General features: G+C 35.8%; 3 protein-coding genes across 7 annotated transcripts in view; 2 read left to right on the forward strand and 1 right to left on the reverse strand.

The window, feature by feature from the left end:
- Nucleotides 1-23080, forward strand: part of LOC126848782 (netrin-1-like) — a 169252-nt gene that overhangs the window by 105160 nt on the left and 41012 nt on the right. The gene's annotated exons all lie outside the window — the stretch shown is intronic.
- LOC126848789 (TBC1 domain family member 14-like) overlaps nucleotides 1-23080 on the reverse strand; it is a 160744-nt gene that overhangs the window by 82345 nt on the left and 55319 nt on the right. For all 5 annotated transcript variants that reach the window (XR_007687307.1, XR_007687311.1, XR_007687309.1 and 2 more), the window contains one exon: nucleotides 5451-5558. The gene's annotated coding sequence lies outside the window, so the exon portion shown is untranslated. The remainder of the gene's footprint in view (nucleotides 1-5450; nucleotides 5559-23080) is intronic.
- LOC126848813 (CD63 antigen-like) overlaps nucleotides 1-23080 on the forward strand; it is a 169380-nt gene that overhangs the window by 43860 nt on the left and 102440 nt on the right. The gene's annotated exons all lie outside the window — the stretch shown is intronic.

Raw genomic sequence — 23080 nt, forward strand, 5'->3', positions numbered from 1 at the left:
CGTTAAGATATAAATTAATGTTTATGAAAGTTATATAATTGAATCGCTCTTAAAATCTGATATGTGTCATATATATGAGTATTTAAATTTGCTAGGATTAAGCAGACTGAGAAAATAACTTGCAATCGCACAAAGTGGCAGACTCGACAGGCTTGTCACTCTTGAATGTCAGTAACGACCGTCTCCGTCAACGATAACTTTTCACACGCGAGGATCGAGAAATAAAAGAGAGACCAGACGAGGATTCTCGGGACCAATTACCGCGCGATATATCGCGCGCGGCGGGGTTCCTAACATTCGCGTCTTTTATCCGGTCTGCTTCCTACGTGATTTCCCTGGTCCACTCCGTCTCGAGAATTTCAACTCGGCCGTCGATTTTCACGTGGCGCACGTAGCTAAACGGTACGACGGCATGTGCTCGCTACTCCGTCGGGAATATCGAATTTGCGATTCCAGGCCGCGACGCAACTTTTCGCGCCCGCGTTGCGGAAAAGTCCGCCCGAGACGCGCGTCGCAACTCGATTTCGTCGAAAGAACAGGCTCGGAATAATTTTTCCATACTGCCAACTTCTCGCAATATCGGCCGCAATAGACGGCTTGTGTTACCCGCGAAATATATCGACATTATATATAAAACGAGAGCGCGGCGCGCGAGGAATGAAAAGTTACATTGTGTGATCGACTGTGGTGAATTCGCATATTCCGATGCCGGAGGCACATCGCCGACATTTTCTGCCGAGATTCCTATATTTCCTATTCTTTGCGATATAGTCAAATTGACATGTACCTTTGGAATATCAAATTCTTAAAAAAAAATGTGCAGAACAATTTCATAGGATTTTTTTCATCAGATTGTACAAGTGGGCAAAATATTTCATTGCTTTTTTTTATATTTAAAAGAATGGAGCACTATTTTAATAATATTAAATGAAAATATAGAATGTTCCTTTAAAATGTTTTTTAAATGCTCTTTTTTTTTAATTTAATTATTATTAGAGAAAGTTATTCTCTTTCAGATATATCTTTTTATAATTTGTCACATTTTGAACTATACTATAAATCAGAATCCTTGAGTTTTATATTAATATGAATACACGTTAACTTATTTTTATAACAACTATTTCAAATCAGAATAGTTAATAAATTTTGTAATTTTTTTTTTGTGCGTTTGCTGCAATTTATGAATTGCTAAAATTTGACAGTTCAACAATCTGGTGTAATACTTGTCGATCGAAAGAAACGCGCGGTCGATCCCGATTCACGAGGGGGTCGCATGCTGTACGCAATGATCTGGGAAGGATCTACATAGGAGAGAAAGGGTCATTGCACACACGAGAGAGAACCTTTGAGGCCATTGACCAGAAGAGCCGCGACCGTACAGAATCCGCGTCGAGCTTGCAATTGTTCGATTGTCCCGACGCGTACTGGCCTTAATTTCACGATGACTCATTTTCTCGCGCGTCAAACGAATATTATTATACTAATCGTCATGCGCGGTCTCCCTGTTTAGACATTACCCTCTTTCGCTGCGAAACTTATTTTAGGAATCACGACACGAATTTAATCGGTCGTTCACGTAGAGTCATATCATCAGCTGTTTCTATCGCCGCAACAAAAATATAGAATATTGCGTTCACTTTTCCGTGCGATTTTATATAATTATTATGTTAATCTTATGCAAATCTAAAATCGACCATTTCGATGCTGAACATTCATTAACCAGCATGCGCTGATTCTCACGTATTTTATTATCGTGAAAATGTCATATTTGTATATATAATGAATATAGGATTATCTGTGCCATGCACACTTCACTGAAGATAATTGAATAAAATCGAGAAAGAGACGACATCATTTACATAAGAGTTCACTACACAATCTAATAAGAGAGCTCTATAACAGGCTATAACAAATTATATTCGTTAAGCAAGCGGTTAAAAGGTTAAAATTATAATTAAAATCAACATTTCTATTCTTTCAAAAATTGCGTACCTATTGATATAATATTTATAATTTTACTTTCAAATTATTTTCAAAGGAATAAAAAGAAAAACATGTAATTTTAATGGATATTGGATATCGACGACGTACGAAAGTACGGTTTACGTTACCGTAACAGCCGAGTTTTAATTCCGCGCAGGAATCGGAGAGATGTTGCAAAAACGTTTAACCGATCGCTCGCGAAATTGCGCCACGAAGATAAGGGGAGAGTTAATGATGATAGCGTCGAGCGAGGGTAGCTCGGGGAAGAAGAGGGGAGGGGAGGGGAGGAGGAGGAGGAGGAGAAGGGGTGAAAAAGCCGAAAAGGGGATGCGAGCGGATTTCCCGCTTCGTGTTTTTATACACCTGCGCGACTCGGCGTATGTATATCTCTCAACGAACGAGCCATTTATGCAATGGCGGTTAACGATCACGTTATCTGGAGATCGCCAATTTGTGATCGCACGGCACGGTATTTGAGTAACGAGGATCCTGAGCGACGCGCAACGTGAAGGACTATATCGTGTAGAGAAATGTCGTTCCCGATAAATGTCAAGCATAAACGACGGCCTTAGGCGAGTCCCGTCTCCTATCGTCTCCGCTTGCGTCATTTCGCGCTCTCCTCATCGTCCAACCTTTGCGCATCGCGGAGTCGCCTGTCAGAAATTTATTCGCACGTGCATAATTGCTGGACTCGACGCGATCAAGCTAATCCGCAACAACGGTCGCCGATAAATTTTCAAAACGAGTCGTCATCAAAATCTCGTGACGTGACAATCGAATCGTGATATATTCCTAGATAGAAATCTGCTTACTTTCACATTCAAAGTGTGGCGTGCGCGGTAGAAATAAAACTCCGCGATAAATCTCCTTGTAGTGTCATGTGATTTGATTTTATCGACGAAGAGAACACGTGTGCGATTAAAATATGATTTTCCAATAAATTACAAGTATCAGCCGATTTTTATTTTACATTAACGTCGCGTAATAACTTCGAATAAAAATTACGATTATTATCGCAGTTCTTAATCCATATTAATTGAATATTTCCGCACGATACTGGCATTTTTTACAAGGATTTTTTTTTTTTACGACCGGGATGAAATGAATTCTTACACGCGCGTATCTTTATTTTTATTTCACAGCGGCGCGAGAAGACGTCGCGTTCTCCATCTGCGGAAACGCTCGCGTTGCTTGGAAATATGTCTCTTGTGCGAGAGAACTGGTTGTTGGGGAGCTTCGGTCGGTAGATCCGTCGAGAATTATCACGAACAGTTCACCCTGGGGCAACTTTACACAAACACGCTCTCTCGCGCTCCACTGCTTACGCTATCAAGTCGGTCGGAAACGCACAGGTTAAAGCGGATCGGGATACGTTCACGGATCCAAATTGTACGCGCACGTGTTCGCATAATGAGATGTGTGCATATACATGGAGGGAAGTTTATCGTTAATTTGGATGCACGAGTGTCTTCAAATCCCGCCACTCGTTGCCGAGGCAAAGTTCGTTAATGCAGTTTACCGATATATCGAATGAGAATCTTGTTATACCGGCGGCATTAATTGATACTACAAGTCACTGGTAAGATTTTGTACACGATTTCGTTGACGAATTAGATATCGAGGATTGATAGTATCGCATGAAATAATCAAACATTCTGCGAAAATAATCGTGAAAGTATCATGGATTTTCTAATACACTTGCAATATTTGTGTGAGATCTAATAATTATTTTTCATAAAATTTTTGTCATTAATATTAGGGAATTAATAGCATTTTCAAAGTATTACACCTATAAAGTATACGTCTTTCTTTAATCTATCAACCTATAAATCTTTAGAATTTAATTTAATTATATAACTTTTTAGGGAGACTCTAGTTAATTTATATTTGACATCTATCTCTACGTTGTAAATCAAATAATCTTATAAATCCATTTTAACGTGATGTGCAAATTATGATTATAATTATCTTATAAACAAGAAGGAAAAAAAAAGTATTTGTTTACATACGTCGAGTCAACATATCAAACTTATCTGTAAATTTATAATATGACGTGGGAATGCGCGGTTCCGAAATATTACTTCGCAACGTCACATGCAAAAGATTCGTGCACGACATGATCCTGTATTTAAGCATAACGAGAAGAGCGGTGTACGTACGCATATGCGTGTGTGCGAAAAGCATGATGTGCCGGTAGGTATCGCGCGGCCACACGGCAGCCAGCGAGTTCTCCTCACGCAAGCCTGTTTACATAAGTCCGACCCGGGCTCGTCGTCGTCGTCGTCGTTCTCTGCACATCGTGGCCACAGGTGGGCATCCCATTCGCGCGTTTTACGCACCGTGCTCCGTACGACGAAGAGCGAACCGGAGAACCTGTTCCCTCCCTTCCCTTCTGCCCTTCGGGCTCCATCCGGTACGCGTGTGTATCTCGTGGGGGTCATCTGCGCCGCTCTCGACGACGACAGAGGACACTCGAAAAGCCGAGGGAAGAGGTATATTCTGCCGACAACGACGATACGAACGCTCTAGCGAGAGAGAATGCGGACAGAGGACAGAGCAAGTATGCGCGATGCAACGCTGAATTATCCGCGCTCGGATTCTTTGATGGAGCTGATAATGAGACGTTGCGCGAGAGCTTGCATGGGCAAAGTTCAACGCTTCAATCCTCTTTGCCATGTACGTATAGATCGAATCACAATTCTCTCTTTGAGGAATACGTGAGTTAACTCGAATACAAATTTTGTTTCTATTTTCATTCACCTCGATTCTTTCATTTATATATTCTAGAGAATTTCGATAGGTTTAATATATATGTAGGAGTAGAGCTGTTATTTTGTACGTCAAATAAGCAGTAAGCAATAAATCAATAGTTTCATTAATAGTTTAATTTAAAAATTTAAAAAAGAAAAACTATAAATTAAATATAATAGTTTCAAAAAATGCTGATCTGTTTAAAGTATCAAAATGATAGATTGAAAACTATGATCGAAAGTAAAAGAAAAATTTAGATTCGGCCAGATATCTAAAAAAAAAGCAACAAGCTTCGTTGTCCTATTTACGAAAATCCACGATGAAAACAAGCATCATTGCATCTTATATATATTTGGAGATAAAAATTAAATTGATTCGAAAGAGCTGAAAAGTTTTTTTTTTAGACTCGCGAAGAGGAACGCGATATCTTTGAGCAGTTTATTCAAACAACGATTTTATCGCGATCGTTATGAAATATTTTCACCCGAATCCCGAATCTTCGCGAAAAAGAAAAATGTTGAGGAAACACGGCGCCACCACAATTCCGACGTGGCTTTTAAAAGGCATGTTTAACGGGAAACGAGTTGCTACGAAAATTCGAGGACTCTCCAACTGACCGTTGTCCGAATGTCCATCAGCCTGTCATATGTGGGCGACGATGATGTCTCCGGTAAACGGAAAGTTTTGTATATGGTAGAGCAAATAGAAGGACTTACCTTATGTAGCACACGCAGTTAACCGAAACGCTCGAAGACCCCTTATATGAGACGGCTCTGCTTGAGTATTTACATCCTCGCGTAAAAAGAAACTCGACGAGGGTGGATCTGAAATTAGGAGAAAACGTATCATTAGTAAAATCGATGGGGATGAGTAATGGAAAATTAGAAAAAAATGTGTATATTATTTTCTAAAAAAATTAATAATTTTCAGAACTTTTATTAGAATTTGACAGCACAATCGTTGCGTTTAAGCTGTGTAATTTTAACTCATTAATTCTCTATCATTCATTTCACGCATGCTATAAAAATTTTTTTTTCTATGAACACTATTATAAGAAAAATGAAATTCTCAAGCACATGAAAAATTCAGTGCTTCAAGTTACAATTTTTTTTGCGAAATAGTAGCCGATTATGACATATTTTATCGTTTTTTTTTATGCATCCAATAAAAATTCGTTCCATTTCAAATTTTTCCCACAAAGCTGAGAAAGAGCAAAATCGAAGTTTAGTTTCAAAGTACTTACACGTCCGAGACACGCGCAGAAACAACGGAAAATACGCGGTGAATTTACGCGTTTTATATCACGAGTTTTAGATAGGTTTCGTTCGAGGGCGAAAAGTTCGAAATACTGCCCGAGCAGTTTATTCTTGTCAGATGTTTCGCGAGGATTTGTGAGTTGACTTTGTCTTATCGAAGATAGCAGACGCGAAACTTTTGCGAAATATCTTCTCTCTCGCAGTTAACAGTGATCATGATATCGCGATCTTTTTTTTTTTTACGCATTTGCATTTCTCAATTTACTGTACTTAATTTACGCGGACTTGAACTATGTTGTTAAATGATTCAAAAATCTAAAACTAAAAGTTTTCTGTTAAGTTTATCGTTCGCGTATAAATACTAGTATTAATATTCATTATAATATTATAATATTATAATGAATATATAATATTCATTATCAGTATAATATTCATTATCAAACTCACGTTCCATTTTTCACGAAAAATCCATATGATATCGCCGATAAATTGCAATATTTTTTTCTTGAAATCCTTCATGTATATCAAAAGTGTCATCATTGCGACAAATTTTTCTCAAATCGCGCGAATATTCTTTCATCGAATATTCGTAAAATAAGAACTTGCAGAGTCAACGCGGTCATAGTAGCGAAGAAGGACATAAGTCTCGTGAAAAATTAGAGAAATTTCACGGTTGAAAATAGCCGATTTCGATGGAATCGGATAAATCGACGGGATGCAAGCTGCCGCAACGAACGAATCTCATAATGTTATGAGCGCGTTCCCAGTGTGGCGTGGCTTTGAGATAGACCAGTCTCTAAGGACGCACGGTATTATGACCCGAGGCCCGTGTACGTCACTACACGCATGTACGTGCATACATACATATATGTATATATGTATATATGTGCATACGTGGCATTTAAACTAGACCAGAACACTCTCGCCGTCCATCTTTTACGAGCGCTTTATCTCGGAAGACTTCACGACCCGACACCACATTACGCGCACCACATCCAGGGTTTACAGCACCTCGTTCACGTTGCCGTCGCCACCGCCGCCGTTTTACGAGCTTCTCCGCGTGTCCGATCATCTAGCTTCTATTCTACACCTTCGTCGTCGGTGGTCCGTTTCGTCTGAATGTCGAGAAAATTCCGGTATTGTTCCGAAAGAACATTTATCGTCGCGAATTCCCTCGAAATCTCGATCATACACTCAAGTCGATCATCACGCGTGTCTAGCGTATTATATTGCAAAAGATAAAATCCTTTTAAGTGAAAATGCGTTTAAACCGGTACGAGCCTTTACAAACAAATGTCTATGTCTATACATTACCAAGTATGTCATTCGTAGTATTCTTGATTTTGCTGCTTTTGACTCAGATCTTCTTCAGTCGAAAATTGGTAAATAACTAAATAAACTTCAGGCTTTTTTGTTATGTCGAATAACAATCCCCACTCCAGTGAGATCGATAACCTCGAACGAGCGAGCTGTTATAAACAAACATTGTTTACATCTGTGGATGACTACAATTATGTGAGATCGCGCTTTGGCGCTAGGAAAAATTACAATCATCAGAATTATTCAATGAACTTTTTGATATGATTACTGCGCAAATTTAAATAGTATCTCGTGTTAGACTTAAATCTTTCTTTTATCACACACTATCTTTGAAGCTCAGAAACAAAATCAGACGCTTTTAATATTTATAGTCGTTTTATCTTTTTAAAAATATTTCTCTAAGAAATATAAAAATACTCTTCATTCTAAATATACTTTACAGTGCTATTTTAATTTAAAAAGAAGAATTATCTTATTTTTATGAAAGAAAAAGATTTTTATTTTTTATTTTTATTGATTTTTTTCAAGAAATTTATTAAGTTTTATTTTCTTTTTAATTAATTTTTTCAATTTCTGCTCTTCCTTTCATCCTTTTATGGTGATTGATTTAAATAATACAGAAAAGTAATTTTTTTTTTAAGTGGAATAACCAAAAAGTGTAGTAAATATTCAAAATTAGCTAAAACTATAACAACATAAATGAAGAGTATTTTTAAAAAGCTCTAACGTCGATAACCGAAAAAAACTGGTTATCACAAAACTTTTAGAATGTACTATAATCATTTTGATCTCATTTCAAAGATAATTTAATTCTCTACAACATTTATTTTGGCACTTTTTGTTAAAAAAACCCATACTTTCTCTGATATTTGTAAAAATGTATAAGATAATCATAATTTCAGAAATTTTTATAAGCTAACTTTTTAAGAAAGCATTTTCCGATCCATATTTATAAAAAAACCTTTTGTTCAAAATTAAATTTCCTCTCTCTATAAAAAATTTCTGTTTTAGAGAAATCTTATAATTAAATCTTTATAATTATATCAAAACGAAGTACACATGCGTGTGCATACATCGAAAGGAACTCAACATCGTCAAAATTCATCAATCTTCCTCACGACTAATGTAAGATATACAGTGTCACAGATTCCGGACGCGTTCGCGCCAACTTTCGGTTCGACCTGCGATGCTGCGGCACGTACGACACTAAGGGATCGCGAGAAGAGCCTCTCCTCCGCGCCGGCGATTCAATCAACCTTGTGTACACGAAGGGATAACAATTTGCTGACGCGCACGTGTCGTCTGAGAAAGGAGGAACGGAGAGGGATGAGAACCGGTTTGAGTTATGAATGCGAATTTCTTTCGCGAGCTGCCTGATTACGGGGGTGGAAAGAAAAAAAAAAAAAAAGCGGGGCGAGTGTCGTGGGGCACAACGTCGACGGAGCTTTTTGTCGTGACGCGAATACATTAGTCGCTCACTTGCCAAGCGCGTGTCTCGAATGGGACCCGCGGCCTTGTCGCAGCGCAATGATAAGGATAAAGAAAGGTCTGATTATCGCGAAATATGATGGAAATATATTTCATATTCCTTCGACTGAATACTCTGAAAGAATTTCTGCGAATAAAATTTAGAGATAAAATTCGGATAAAACGTCGCGTATTTCTGCACTTATCTAATTTTACCATTCTAAAAGAGATGAAAAATTTTATTTTACTATATTTAAAAGTTTTCGAGCTTTTAAAAGTATCAAAGCTATTTAAAACAAACGTCTCAATAATTTCAATATTGTCGATTATAAAATATTAATAAAATCATGAAAAATATGGAAATATTAAATGGCATTTAATAAATACTTATAGGACTGTCATAAAAATAAAAATATGAGAAACTATTATTTATTACATTTGGAGTTAATGTGATTATAAATCAATCTATTACAAATTAATTAGCTATCTTAAATTACTCATCTCACACTCGTACATTTATTTTATAAATAATTTCTACAAAAAAAAATCAGTATACGAAAACCGAAAAAAATATCAGAAAAAATATAATCATTTTTCCTAATATTCAAAGTCTATTCAAAGTATATTCATAATAAATTATTAATTTATTTTAAAATTTATTCTGCATTAGAAAGAATATTTGGGCTAAAAAGATGTTTGCGTCGTAACAAGTTTTTCTAAAGTTAGTGTATATCAAATCCATTTTGATTACCATCTCATTTACTAAGAAAACGACGAAACTAATTCTGTCTTCATCACTTTATTCTTTTCGTTACATTCTCTTCCAATTTTATTTAAAAAAAGTAATTAAATATGTTAAGAGAGGTTTGCAATTTTGTTTCCATGAGTTTACATATAAAAATACATATAATTAAATGTCACTAGATGCAAGGTAATGATTATAATAACTAAAAAGATTTAAGATTTAAAAACTTCTGAAAGTTATGAACAATAATACAATCAAAAAAGTTCAAAATGCGAGATGAGACGTGTAATTTATTTTTCACTACAAATGCATTTTATATAACTAATATAATTTTAACTAAAAAAAGAAAAACTTTAGTTTTCGTAATCTATTATAAAATATAGAATTTCTTAATACAATGAAATTTGATTTGAAATCTTAAAGTCAATATTCGCGCGCAACTACACTTTTATATTTTTCACTGTATAAAATATTTCTATAATTAAATTTTTTCCGAAAAATTTCGCCGAGAAATATTATCCTCAAAGAATCTGTCCTTTTCTCCACAGAAATCTATCCTTAATATTATTTTCAATAGGTTTGGAACACTATATATACCTCGATAAGCTTCATTCAATCCCAACAAACTCGTTCGCGAGCGTGCCCGCTCGCATTCCACGTGTCAAAGGGCAATGGATTATTTTTCCATCGCTTCTCCCTATCGTGGAGTCGCGCGAGCCGATATCGCCCGATTATTCATTTATGAAGGCGGCCAGCGAATAATGGGCGATTCCATGGGGGTCTCATGGTGATTGCTTTATTCAATAACCGATCTACGGGCCGGCCGTCACGGGGAATTTTCGTAAAACTTGACTGCCAAATGAACCGTGAATCCTCCAAGATATGGCAGAGCGGGATACTCTTCTGAACGCGCTATTGGAACATGCGGCTTCATCGATCGGAAAAAAAAGTTTACCCACGAGAAAGGTCACGGTGGATAATTTTATCCGCCAGTCTGATCAGTGCGATTCCCGAGACGATGAGCGAAATAGGATATTTCTCCACCACCGATCGTGCCCCCGCAAAGTTTAAGCGATCGGGAGTAAATACCTTTTCCAAGTCGCAAAGATGAGTCGGAAATTCAATATCGACTTAAAGTTATGGCAGCAAATTTTATATATTGATAATTTCTTTTTCTTTTTTCATGTGCGAGCAATCCGCGTGCCTCGGACGTTTAAAGAATTATAATAAAATTAATTTGCCGTCTATCCGTAAATCAACGATCGACGATGATTTCTTAATGAAATGACGCAAAGAGGATTGCGCGTGCCGATTTAAATCAAACTTCCGTTCCGTGAAAGATTGATGTCGCGGGATTTTGATCTAATTTTGCTCGTGTCGAATTGATATCATATTTCTTCGATACAAATTAAATTTATTTTGATGTTATTTCTACTCTTGAATTTGTGTAATTCTTAATATATGTAAGAAAAATTATTTGCCATAAAATTTATATAAAAAATGGATATGTATATCTGATACCTAACGCATGTTTTCTGTTCGAATAATATTTTAATTTTAAAGATCCTAATCATTCTCTTTATATGCCAGATACATACACATATACAAATCATACGGAGTATTGTAATAAACATGTATCTAAAATATTCATCAACGTATATATATTTTAATTAAATTCGTATCCCGAGAGTCTGCGCTCATTCGAGAGACCGGCTCATGCATGTATCTTATATTACTTCCTGCACAAAGATTAAAATCACGCCTAAAATCAGCGCGAGCGATAGTTGAACTCTGGCGGGCAAAAAAGAAGAGCCAGACGCGTTATCGCGAGACTTCTGGCGAAAGATAGAGAATCCACGGAAATTTATATCATGGCGATGATAAGATCTCCCTGTTCTCCCCACGCGTTCTATTCGCGCGAACGACCTACCGCTCCTAATTTCATCTCTAGCACTCGTTCGCTCGCTCGTCCTTTTCTTATCCTCGTCGGCGATAAATTCGAAACGAGTCACGTCCACAGTCACACCGAAAGGTGGGAATAAACGCTTTGTGGCCGCCGCGCATCAAGAGCCACCGTGATGCGGCCAGCTTTGATCTCCGGAGGTGCGAGTGGAAAAAAAAAAAGCCTCGATTCACTTTCAGTGCTTTGACCCGCGCACGTTCTCGATCCCGTCAATCTATCCGGCTCTCTCGATCAAAGACTCGCCAAGGAACCCTCGATTTTCTCTCTCTCACCCTCCCCTTTATTTGAGATAAAAAAGATGAGGAAGAGAGAGCCGTGACGATGGAAGAACGGCACGCAAAGGGGAAGAAACGCCAAGAACTTGGACGTAAACGTATGGATGGAAATGGGACACGAGAGGGGAACCGTTCGGGCTTCGATGGATTGACTTTATCGTCGTGCAGCCCCGTCAACCAAGCCGATGGGGGAAGTTTACTCGAGGGAAATCAGGCTGATAATCCGATTAATAAATTGGCCGGCATCCATATGCCGCGCTTACCGATCTCGTCGTTCTCAATTTAATTGATCGCTTGCACGCGATTTATGATTTAATGTTCATAGCTTGTTTAATGCACGCTTCTCGATGATTTCTTAATCATCTCAGAGAATAAGTTATATTATAAATTAATCATTTCAGGATATACAGGTTCAGGTTGTACATGCTTTTTATGAAGTATTTTTTTTTTTAATATTTTTATGTGGAAGAGAGAGATATCTTTTTTCAGAAGTTTTTTTTTATAAATATTCCGTATTTTTAATTCGATTAATGATTCAAGTCTTATTATTAAATTTGCATCATAGCATTACGTTCTCCATTATCATTTTAATAGTGCGATAGTCGTTTCTCGACTTTAATTGAATCTTTATGTATTAAAAACATTTCGCCGTACGCGATCTTTCTCCTTTTCGTTATTTTCGTCACGTTGAGCGTATCAGCGGGACACCGTATCTGGGGCCGGATGCCCGTGATGCACGGCAGTTTGTCGAAACGGGAAGAGTGACGGGAACCTGCGAGACCGTGGAAGGACGTGGGCCGAAAGTGACCATCAAACGGCCCATGGGCTACCCGCTGCGAGAAGAAACAAGTGGGCGAATTTCAGACATGCAAATTCGGCCCCCGAATCCGCCCCGCATCCTCCTCAGGATCACGAACAAACGCCGAATGATCGTCAGGCTTTGATAAAGATCCGCTTATCATGCGCGAACGTCTACGCAAACGAAGGAAACGGGAATTTACTTATGTAAAGCAGGCGAAATTCGACAGAGTAAATTGCTGATCGCCGCGAAATGTTAATAAAATTGGCAATTACTTAATTTTATTCATTAAAATTTTATTTATTTTTAATTTCACTTAAAATCATCCCACAATGTATAATCAAATTTTTAAATTGAATTGTATTTTATTCGTAAAATTAGAGTGTGTGTTATTTACTGCCAGACTTTCGACATGCCGTCGTGTCAGCGCGTCAATTCAATCCTTTATCCTCCCTGTTCAATTTTTCGTAAAACGAACATTAAACGCGGATGAAAGCGTGTCAGCAGGCTTATGGATTATCGATAGGTCGAGTGATGGCACTTTGCCATTTTTATAAATTTAATACGGCAAAAATGATACAATTGAGTATTAAAATCCATTATATCAGAATTCACAGAAACAGTTGTGTCTCCCGGCGTAATAATTGCAAAAGATTTATAAAATCTATTTTGACTAAAGTTACAATTTTTGAACAATGTTTTACATAAAATCGAGACCCTGCAGCGTAATATTCGTATATTGGTCATAAATATTTATGTATTTTATATTTGTTTCTTATATTATCTATTTTGTTTTATAATTTTTTTTATAAATACAATAATAATAATAGGGGGATAATTTTTCTCTCTATTTAATGTTTTAAATTTAAATCACTGTCAATGAAACAAAGTAAAACTGATGCTTTTAATAAAACACATCTTTATATAAAAAAATATCTATATTATTAAATATAACAAATATATCGCTATTTCTTTTTTTTTTTCAAGAGAAAAGATGTTCTATATCTTATTAATAGCTTTCAACAATAGTATTATGGTTCTATTCTATGGAAGATTACATCGTGTAATTTTATAATCTCTATATTTCGACTTGGCTAGCCGACCGGAAACGCATAATAAATTACAACGGTTAAACGGACGTCGTCGAAATAATTGCGTGGAAACGGAACTCGGCTTATCTGCGAGGAAGAAACGAAATTGTTGGCACGAACTCGAGCGCTCTTGAATCTTCACCATTTGTGTTTACTTTAATTTCCGCACCGCTCTCAATTTACATCGTCGTAATTCTGTGCTGTACAGAGATGCCACCCAAAGTATCTCGCGCGAAATGTCACAACCGTGTCTTCTGAGATGATAAAATAATTTTTATGTTTTCGAATTCCATTCACTGCGCATAACTTTAATAAATAAATTTTTTTGCCCCTTCCAATAAAATGTGAACTATGACATTCTTATATCAGAAATAAAAAGTATAAATGCTGATTAAAGAGAAATTAATTGTACTAAAAATATATATATATTTCTATATGATATGTACAAGTTTTAAGATCAAATTATTATTTTATTTTGAAACCCTGTTTGATTATATGATTTTGAACCCTCATTTATCAATCGAATTGATTGTTTTTCCTTGCTTATTTTTCCCTCTCTTGATTCTCAAATATATGTTAGTATGTTATCTCGCCATAGTCTCGTTGTGATCCCATCTCAGGCAGAGTACAAAATGTAAATTCGGCGCATGCGTCGGCATTTTGTAATTACGATGCCGAGACAGCGCGCCGACCGTGTAATCTGATACCCATTTTCGTTCCATTATAAAATTCTAATTAGTCGCGCGGGATTTATGCCACCTGTAAGAGGACGTCCGCTGTCCATAAAGATCCTTATCTGACCACCCATCTCCGAATCTGCTTTAACTGACTACGAGATACGAACATCTTCAAGTCGAAAGCCACATGATGTCGCATCGCGGTAGAGCTTTCCGGAATAAGGAAGGAGTTTCGCGTTAATCGGATTATGTCTATCGAATTAAATCCAACAGTTATTTATATTGAGATTATTTTCTCGATAACTCTTTGTTTTTCGAGTTTACATTCTTTTGCTCGATAGTGATCGCTTGATTAAATCCGTTAATTTATGTGCATTTCAGATCTATTCATATATTAGTAAATAATAATAGATAAGCCGATTCTCTCTCAGTAAATAAACATTAAATAGCGTAATATATAATCAAAATTAGGAAGACTGTACTTGTGAATATCTTTGAAATTCCGAATTCGGATAATAAAAAAATTTTTACAAGTTATATTAAAACTACATAATTATATTGTGGCTAGATCTTGTTTTTGAAATATTGATATTTTATTAATTGAATTAATTTTTTTTAATTTTAATTAAATAATCTAATTATCAAATATTAAATATAATTCTTTTTTAAATCTCTGATAATTAGATGCAGAGAATAATAATATTAAATATTGCGTCCGAAAATTAAAAACTGTATCGCGATTGCGTGATGAGTGCTCTTAAATAAAAGACGCGTTAACAAAGCATTATTTTATTTATTCTACACGCGTCGAGAGCAAATAGGGTGTACCGGGACGAGTAAAGAGGTGGAGAGGAAACCTCGCAAGGTCAGTTTGGCCCTTTCCAGATAATCGGCTTAAGGCGCCTTAACAATTTCATGTAGATATAGGAATATAAATACGTGTATGTTCTTTCTTCTGTGACACTGGCTTGGTAAGTCGAATTTATGATTGCCTTTTCGAGACTTTGCCCTTTTCTCTCTCTCTCTCTCTCTCTCTCTCTCTCTCTCTCTCTCTCTCTCTCTCTCTTTTTCTTCTGATTTCCTTTGCCTTTAGACCATGATAATCTGGGTGTGAAGATACACAATCGTTGCCTCCGTTCTCGAAAAAATCCAGTTATATTCTCTCTCCCACACATTCGTACTTTTAGACGAATTTTTTCAAAAGTGCACTAAACTCATAATTTTTAACGGAAGAAACAAGAACTGTGCGAAACGCGAACTTACTAAATCAAATAAAGATTATATATATATATATATATATATATATATATATATATATAATCGTACTGATTTGAATCCCTGATTTTATATGCAATAATCCTCAGGGATTCGAATCAGTACGATTTTTTGACAGATAGATACAAAAAAATGGTCTTCCTTCTCATTCGTGATAAAAAACACTTTCATGAAAGAATAATCTATTAGTGGGGAATTATAATATATGTATAATGACAGATTGGCAATTACAGATGAAAGATGCAGAATGTATAAAAAGAATAAGAAAGCGCAGGTAATTAATTTAAAATGCTAAGATGAATTTTTTAATAAAGGCGGAAATAAATATTATAAAAGTAACATTATGTTAATTAATTAATTGCAATATAATTTTAAATTTTTTGTCCATGTGCTTCAATTAGTTTTAGATTTTAAAATATTTAGTAGAATAATAATAGAGAGAAGCGAAATTGTGCTATAAAATTCTCTTTTAAATCGTTTTTTAGAATAAAAATTATATAAAATAGAATATCTAGAGTCTAATTGTAAGAAGAGAGATTTTAAAACGGTCCTGAACACACACACACCAAACACACAGCGTAATGAGGAGTTTCTCTTGCAGCCTTTTACCGAGATACGCTCTCGGCTTCGAATTGCAATCGTAATTACCCGCTTTTCAGCGTCCCTCTCGCATGAAAAATACGAGCGTGCATAAGCAAGTGGGCGAGAGAGTAGCGTGTCACGTTTCTTCTGACGTTTCTCCTCGCCCCTTGCGATTCTCGCGAGCATCGGATCTGTCGACCACGACGAAGCGAATACTGAAGAGCGATAAAATTGTCAAAGACTGTTCTTGAATTTTATTATGTAAAACGATTGTTAGGAATAAAACTGATTGACGAATTAATCGGGATATTGCGAATGTGATTTTCTCGGTGATTTGCATGTACTATGCAAATCGTTTCTACAGCTTGAGACGAAATTCCTTTCTAGCCTCTCTTATTTTTATAATATTTGGAAAAGGAAAATGTAAGGAATAAATTGTTATCATTTATTTATTATATGAATTATCATAATTAAAATATTTTATTATATTTTTTGTCTGCTATTATAGGAACCTAATTGTGAAAAGTTCAAATTGTAATTGTACAAACTTACTTCGAGATAGTAAAATCAATTTTTCTGTTTTCAAATTTTTCTATTTAACACTCTTATATTATTTTTTATAGAATTTATCTTCAACGATTTTAACTTGTCCAAGAAATGAATGTCTTGAAATCATAAAGCGAAAAAAAACGTCTTCGGTATCGCGCTTACAGATACAGTTGATCTCGAAGAGCTGTCGAAAGCAGGTTTGGAATTTCATTATGTAAAACGAGCTTTGGCAGCAGCGTTCGCGATCGTTTATACGGATTGGATTTTAATCCGGAGACAGGAATATCGATTATTTCTTTTATAGCTCCGGCATCGCGAAAAATCTACTTTGAACGCGCGTATAAAATAAGGAATTTCATAAATATCTATTCGCGGCATCGCGCTATCGACATGCTTCAACGAGACGTATAACTAATGCAAAAAAATACTTCATTTCTACGCGACGGACGAGAGGAAAGAAAAGTAAATGGGAATGCCGAAAGTAAACTTTCAATGTCATTGACCTTGGCTCAGTCTGAACGTCGCGAACGTCAAAAACAAACACTTGTAGCTGGATTTCCAAACTAGACTAGAGACCCAAGAATGTACAATCGTTCACGCACCGATCGATCGCGACGATAACAAGAAGTTATCAAGAACAGACGAGCGACAACCGCTCAAGGTCTTCGAGATGTTTCTTCGTGAAAGCGGAGTGTCTGTCGCGATAAGAAGAATCCTCTCCAAAAGAGGAACGCGAGACCGTTCACGCTACCATCGACGGATTTAATCTAAAGGAGATTATCGCTAACCGACGAGCGATCGCACCGCTCTTACGCGATTTAAGCTCGTAATGTAAAGCCGAGCTTCTCGCAACTTATCGACTAAATCGCCCAGACGGGTATCTCGAAAACGAGAAGCTGCATAAATCTGCGTTAGTAAACCATCTCAGAACATCGCGAATAGAATGATGGAAAGAATAATCTTACAGAAAATCTTTATCAACTTTCACTTAAATTTATGAGAAAGGTTTATGAAAAAAATTGAAACTCTTATATTAGATACTTTAAAGACTGAAAAATATATTTTTTCTCTATTTATTATTTTTAATTATTTATTATATATATATATATATATTTTTTTCCCCTTTTCCAAATTAATTTTTATGATGTACTTAATTCAAAAATTTTGTAATTAACATATTAATCCATCCTATTTAAATCGGATTTAGATTTTTATTAGAGATTTTTGTAGACTAGTTTTTTTTATATTATTATTAAATGCTGCGAAGCCATGTTATTAACGTTATCGTATTAGGAAGAAAAATAAAAGAAAAGATGCTTAAGCATGCGCTACGCCTTGGACGAGAGAGACCCGGCATGGACAATGAAGGTACCACAGAACTAAATCCATAGCCTTGATAGTGGAAGCACGACCGGACCATTTGCACTTCCGCGAAACGGATTAATCTTAAAGGCGCTGTCGAAGAGACCGGTTCACGCTTCCACGACATCAATGGCGTCAATGAGGGAGAGGACTCTGAGCCGAGCCGGAAACGCAAGACGTTACGATAGATGACGCGAAAGAGTGGTATTATTATAACTGATGATTTCTTGAAGTGTCATATGATATAACGTCATATTTCTGTACTTAATAAGTACAATTGCAAACTTTAATATTGCAATAATAAAAATATTAATAATTATTGGATATTCTTTTAAATAAATTTTCAAAAAATGTCTATTTTGTAATGAGAAAAAAATCTTCAATTCATAAACACAATTGATTATTTCAAAAATATTAATTTATATTTTTAAATTTATATTACTTTTTAAATCGACACTTTCTATATGCGCATAATTTTTTATTTTAGATCACATTTTACAGTAGAATGATCATCTTAAATGAATATATGCTAATTTCTCGATATCAGATCTCACTTTATCGCGAAGACGAATCAAATATAATTTCATATACGAGCATTGATGCGTCAACGAAAATTTTATCAGTTAAAATAACATCACTATTAAATTATTTTGCGAACAATCGAGATAACCCTTTTAACACAGTATTTCCCGGAACGTCGGTATGCTAATCGCGAGAACGACGAACCGAGGAGCGGAATGACTTGAAGAGCTGGCGAGCGTGCTCGCGTCTCTCTAAGAAGCATCATTTTAGCGAATGGTTACCGTACCTGTGATCCGACCAACCTTTATCTCGCTGAGAGAGCAGCGAGAAAATTACACAGCAAGAAACAGAGATGAAGAAAAATACGGGAAACTTTTCGATACAAAACATGCGGATACGTGAAGTGGTTGCGTTATTTTTCGAAAAAATTAAAAATGCTTAATAAATGCGGTTATATGTCAAATGAAGATATCCTTTGAGGTGTAATGTTTAAAGCTTTTTTTATTTATTTTAAATTATTATTCTTTTTTTGAGGGGGGAATTGCTACTAGCCTTGATTCTTTTAATGACATTTCATTGATACGCAATGTCATACTTATTATTAGAAATCATTAGTGAGATTAATTCACAGCCTTTCAATGATAATATAGCGATTTCATTTAAAACAGTAAAGATATGTAATTAGAAAATTATAATATTCAATAAATATTTTCAAATACTAACTATTACAAAAACTATATTACACTGTAATGTGTGTGGACGCAATTCATCATCGGATAATAAAAAAGCAAACATTCAGAATGCATATTACAACACGCATATTAAACATGAGATCTTAAATTCATACATAAAAAGATATTAATAGACGGCAGGAAGTAGCATGAGACCAATGTTGACGCATAATAGGTACAACGGTAAGCGTCGGCCATTATCAGGCGGCCATTACCATATGCTATGTTATTACCGTACGATTCTTTATACGTTATAACAAATAGAACCATTAGAGATCGCGAGCCGCGATTTCTTCGTTGCGGAACGGCCGCACGAGACCGAGAGCGAGAGCTGTTAAAGTTAACAGTTTCCAAAATCGGTGCCGCGCCTTGCCGTGTGAGTAAAATGTAAAATGGCCGTGATTTACGAGCTACACATTATTTTCTTTTACCACACGTGGGCGTCTCTCTCGGAGATGTTTATATATTAGCTGGCAATAAGTGACACGCCGTTATGCTTGCTCATTTTGCACGCATAAACATTGAGTTACGGTGTTTCCGCGCGCCGATCGTTCCCGACTACGGGAAAACGTAACCGAATACCGTAACAGACTGACTACTATGCGAAAAACGTGAATCATTGGTGTCTCGAAAAAGGTCGCATTAAATGATCATTAAATTTAATTAAATTATTTTTATTTAATTAGATTTATTATTTTATTTAATTAGATTAAATGATCTGCATTAAATAATCATAAGTGTAATTAAAATCATGATTGCTTTAAATTTCTCGATTCTGTTATGTCATGGCTCGATTTTCGATATTTGAGCAAAATATCGGAAATTCTGTGTTTTGAATAGTATTTAGAATAAATACTATTGAAATTATTTTTGTACTTCATAATTTGGTGTTAAAGCAATTAAAGATGTTAAAATGATTGTTTAATGAAAGAATTCTATAATAAAATAATTATTATATTATATATAACAATTTACTATATAGATACTTGACAATAATATAAACCGTAAGTCGCAATAAAATATATTGACAACAGACAAGTTAAGGGTCTTATGGCGGCGTAATAATTAAGGAGAAAACGCGGTTCAAGTTGACAAGCTATCCTGAATAGACTGCTCCTAATCCTGGCTTAAGTTTCGCGTGAAAATGACGCAAGCGTTTTTGTCAGTGCAATAATCCGACAATTCCTGTTTTCGATTTGCTTGATAATCGAATAGCACCACTAAAATAGCGACGCTATTTAAAGATAAAGAAGACGTATTGTACGCGAAGATCATAATTATTTTTCTCTCTCTTCGCTTAATGAATTTTATCATGGAATCGAGCGCGCCTTTTCCAACTTAGATCCTACCAATAAGCAAAAGATAAAAGACAAAAGAACTTCTTAGTATTTTAATCTGAAAAAGTGTGCCAAGAGAGATGGCGGCTGTGATAGAAGACATTTGCGTACCAGTGAAGGGTCGCTGAGAGAAATCGTAGTCGTTTACCGTTTGTGATGCATTTCATGCCAGGTCTACATGTTACACAAAATATTTCAGAAGATAAATATGTTTTCTTATCATTTTTTTTCTTCCTTTTTGTGATTCTAATTTCGTTATCAACATAAAAAGAAATATTTGTCGGTTCCTTTTCTGCAAAATGTTAAATAGTATTATATTTTTCTTTATATATTTTTTTCGTTATGTATATTATAGTTATATTAGTTTCAAATAAAAACATTAGCAACTTTTTCAGTTTGCAAGAGATATTTCTTGAATATACATATGCAATAGTATGTTATGCATTTTGTTGCGTAACATATGTTACTAAAAAAATGTATTAAAATAAAGCTTTGTTTAACGTATCTTTAATCGTATTTAATCGTCAAACTTTCAAGTAATCTTCATTATTGTATATTTATTTCTTGAAAAATATAAAGATTGTTCAAAATTATTCTATAATATGGAAATCGTGAATATTGAATGTTGAGTACTTGTCTCTTATCATAATATAACTTACCGAAAAATGAGTAATAAATATTGGGCATTTTGATACACGCATATAGCTATGTAATTAAAATTTTCAACTACAAAATTTCACTGTCAGTTCTAAATTTTTCGTCTTAAAAATGTTTACTCTATACTGAAAGAGATTTTTCTATACAAAAAATTCTAGAGCTCTTATATTAAGCCATATCTCTTTTTCTTCTTGAAATAGCGATAAAAAATGGAAAGGGTTAATTTTCCTCGATAGCCTGCTTTTTTTAGCACGCTGTATAATAGCGTTAACAGTGATTTGATCAATTTCAATGATATCCGAGAATCCTAGCTCGAATAATTTTATGCGGCATCGTGATACGCGATTGTCTGTTTCGTCTCCGGTGTCCGAGTTCTCTCTCTCTCTTTCTTTCGAGCGAGAGGAATTGCATAACGAATTATGGGTAACGAAAGGACCGGTAACGAGGGAACAAACGACTCCTTGTCCGCGGAGACAAGTCGCACCGGTACGAAACAACCGTTACGGCGATTTAGGTGTCGAAAGTCGAACGTCGTTTCCTCGACGACGGTCAGAGACAGCGGCAATTCATATCGGCCGGCGGCGGTGGTCGCAACACAAGAAATCCTTGAACCACGCGCCGCCGTGAGTCTGCCTCTAATCACTGTTTATGACGTTTCTAAATGCTGCGTGACCAATGAGACGTGTGTCGTGACCTCTCGCGCGACACACGTCCGTGGAATTGCAATCTGCACCGTCCATCGAACTGGTCTCGCGCACGTTCGCGCTTGATTTAATGCATTCGTCGCGCAATCCGAGTTAAATGATGCTAAATGATCTTGCGAGATAACGAGTAGAATCAGTCTCGATTAGATTGTAAGAACTCTTTCTAATCGTTACAACGTACGACACTGCTTTAATATATAAATTTATGTAAGAAATTTGGAGCGTTATAAACAAGGTCATAAACAAGTTTGAAAATATCTCTCAGTCCTTGATCGGTTTAAACGAATAATAATCCATATCATAAAGTGTACGTAGGCTTGATTAATTCCATAAATTAATTACATATGATTATTTGATATATATATTTGGAAAAATATATATATATATAGAGAGAGAGAGAAAGAGAGTGTGTATGATCTCTTTTTCTGTCAGTACGTTTATTGAGTTTATTTCGAATATCTGATCGCAAAATAATATACATCATTGATATCAGCTATAAATATGCATTATCGATGCGTCCAATTTATCCCAACGTTAATCAAGTAAAGATACGCATACCAATAAAATTTGTATCAGACGGTTGTATTTTCATTGTCCGCATCGTGGATCCAAGTGCTTAGCAACTGATTTGTTCGAGAATGAACGAGCGATCTCGACGATTCGTATCAATGTGCGAGCCAGCAACAGTGTTGACGATTAAGAATTATGTGAATCGTGTCCCCCGTTAATATTCGAGCACCGCCCCGTGGAGCAGATGGTAATTTATGCCGGGAACGGAAATTTATAAGCGAGACGTCGCTTCGCGCACGATACAATTAGCTCTCGACGGGGGAGAGTGGCGAAACAGGATAAAGTAAGAATCGACTTTGTTCCATAGTTACTCAGCTCCGAAGACAAAGACGATAGATAGATTGTTTAAATGATACGCATTAATCAGCGAATTTTGACGAAGCATAATTTAGAATCCATTAATCGCGCGCGCGAGATTTATTATAATTCTATTTGATAAATTAATTAAATTTATGACTTTTTGA

The sequence above is a fragment of the Cataglyphis hispanica genome, chromosome 4, assembly GCF_021464435.1.
Source record: "Cataglyphis hispanica isolate Lineage 1 chromosome 4, ULB_Chis1_1.0, whole genome shotgun sequence".
Classification (NCBI taxonomy): domain Eukaryota; kingdom Metazoa; phylum Arthropoda; class Insecta; order Hymenoptera; family Formicidae; genus Cataglyphis; species Cataglyphis hispanica.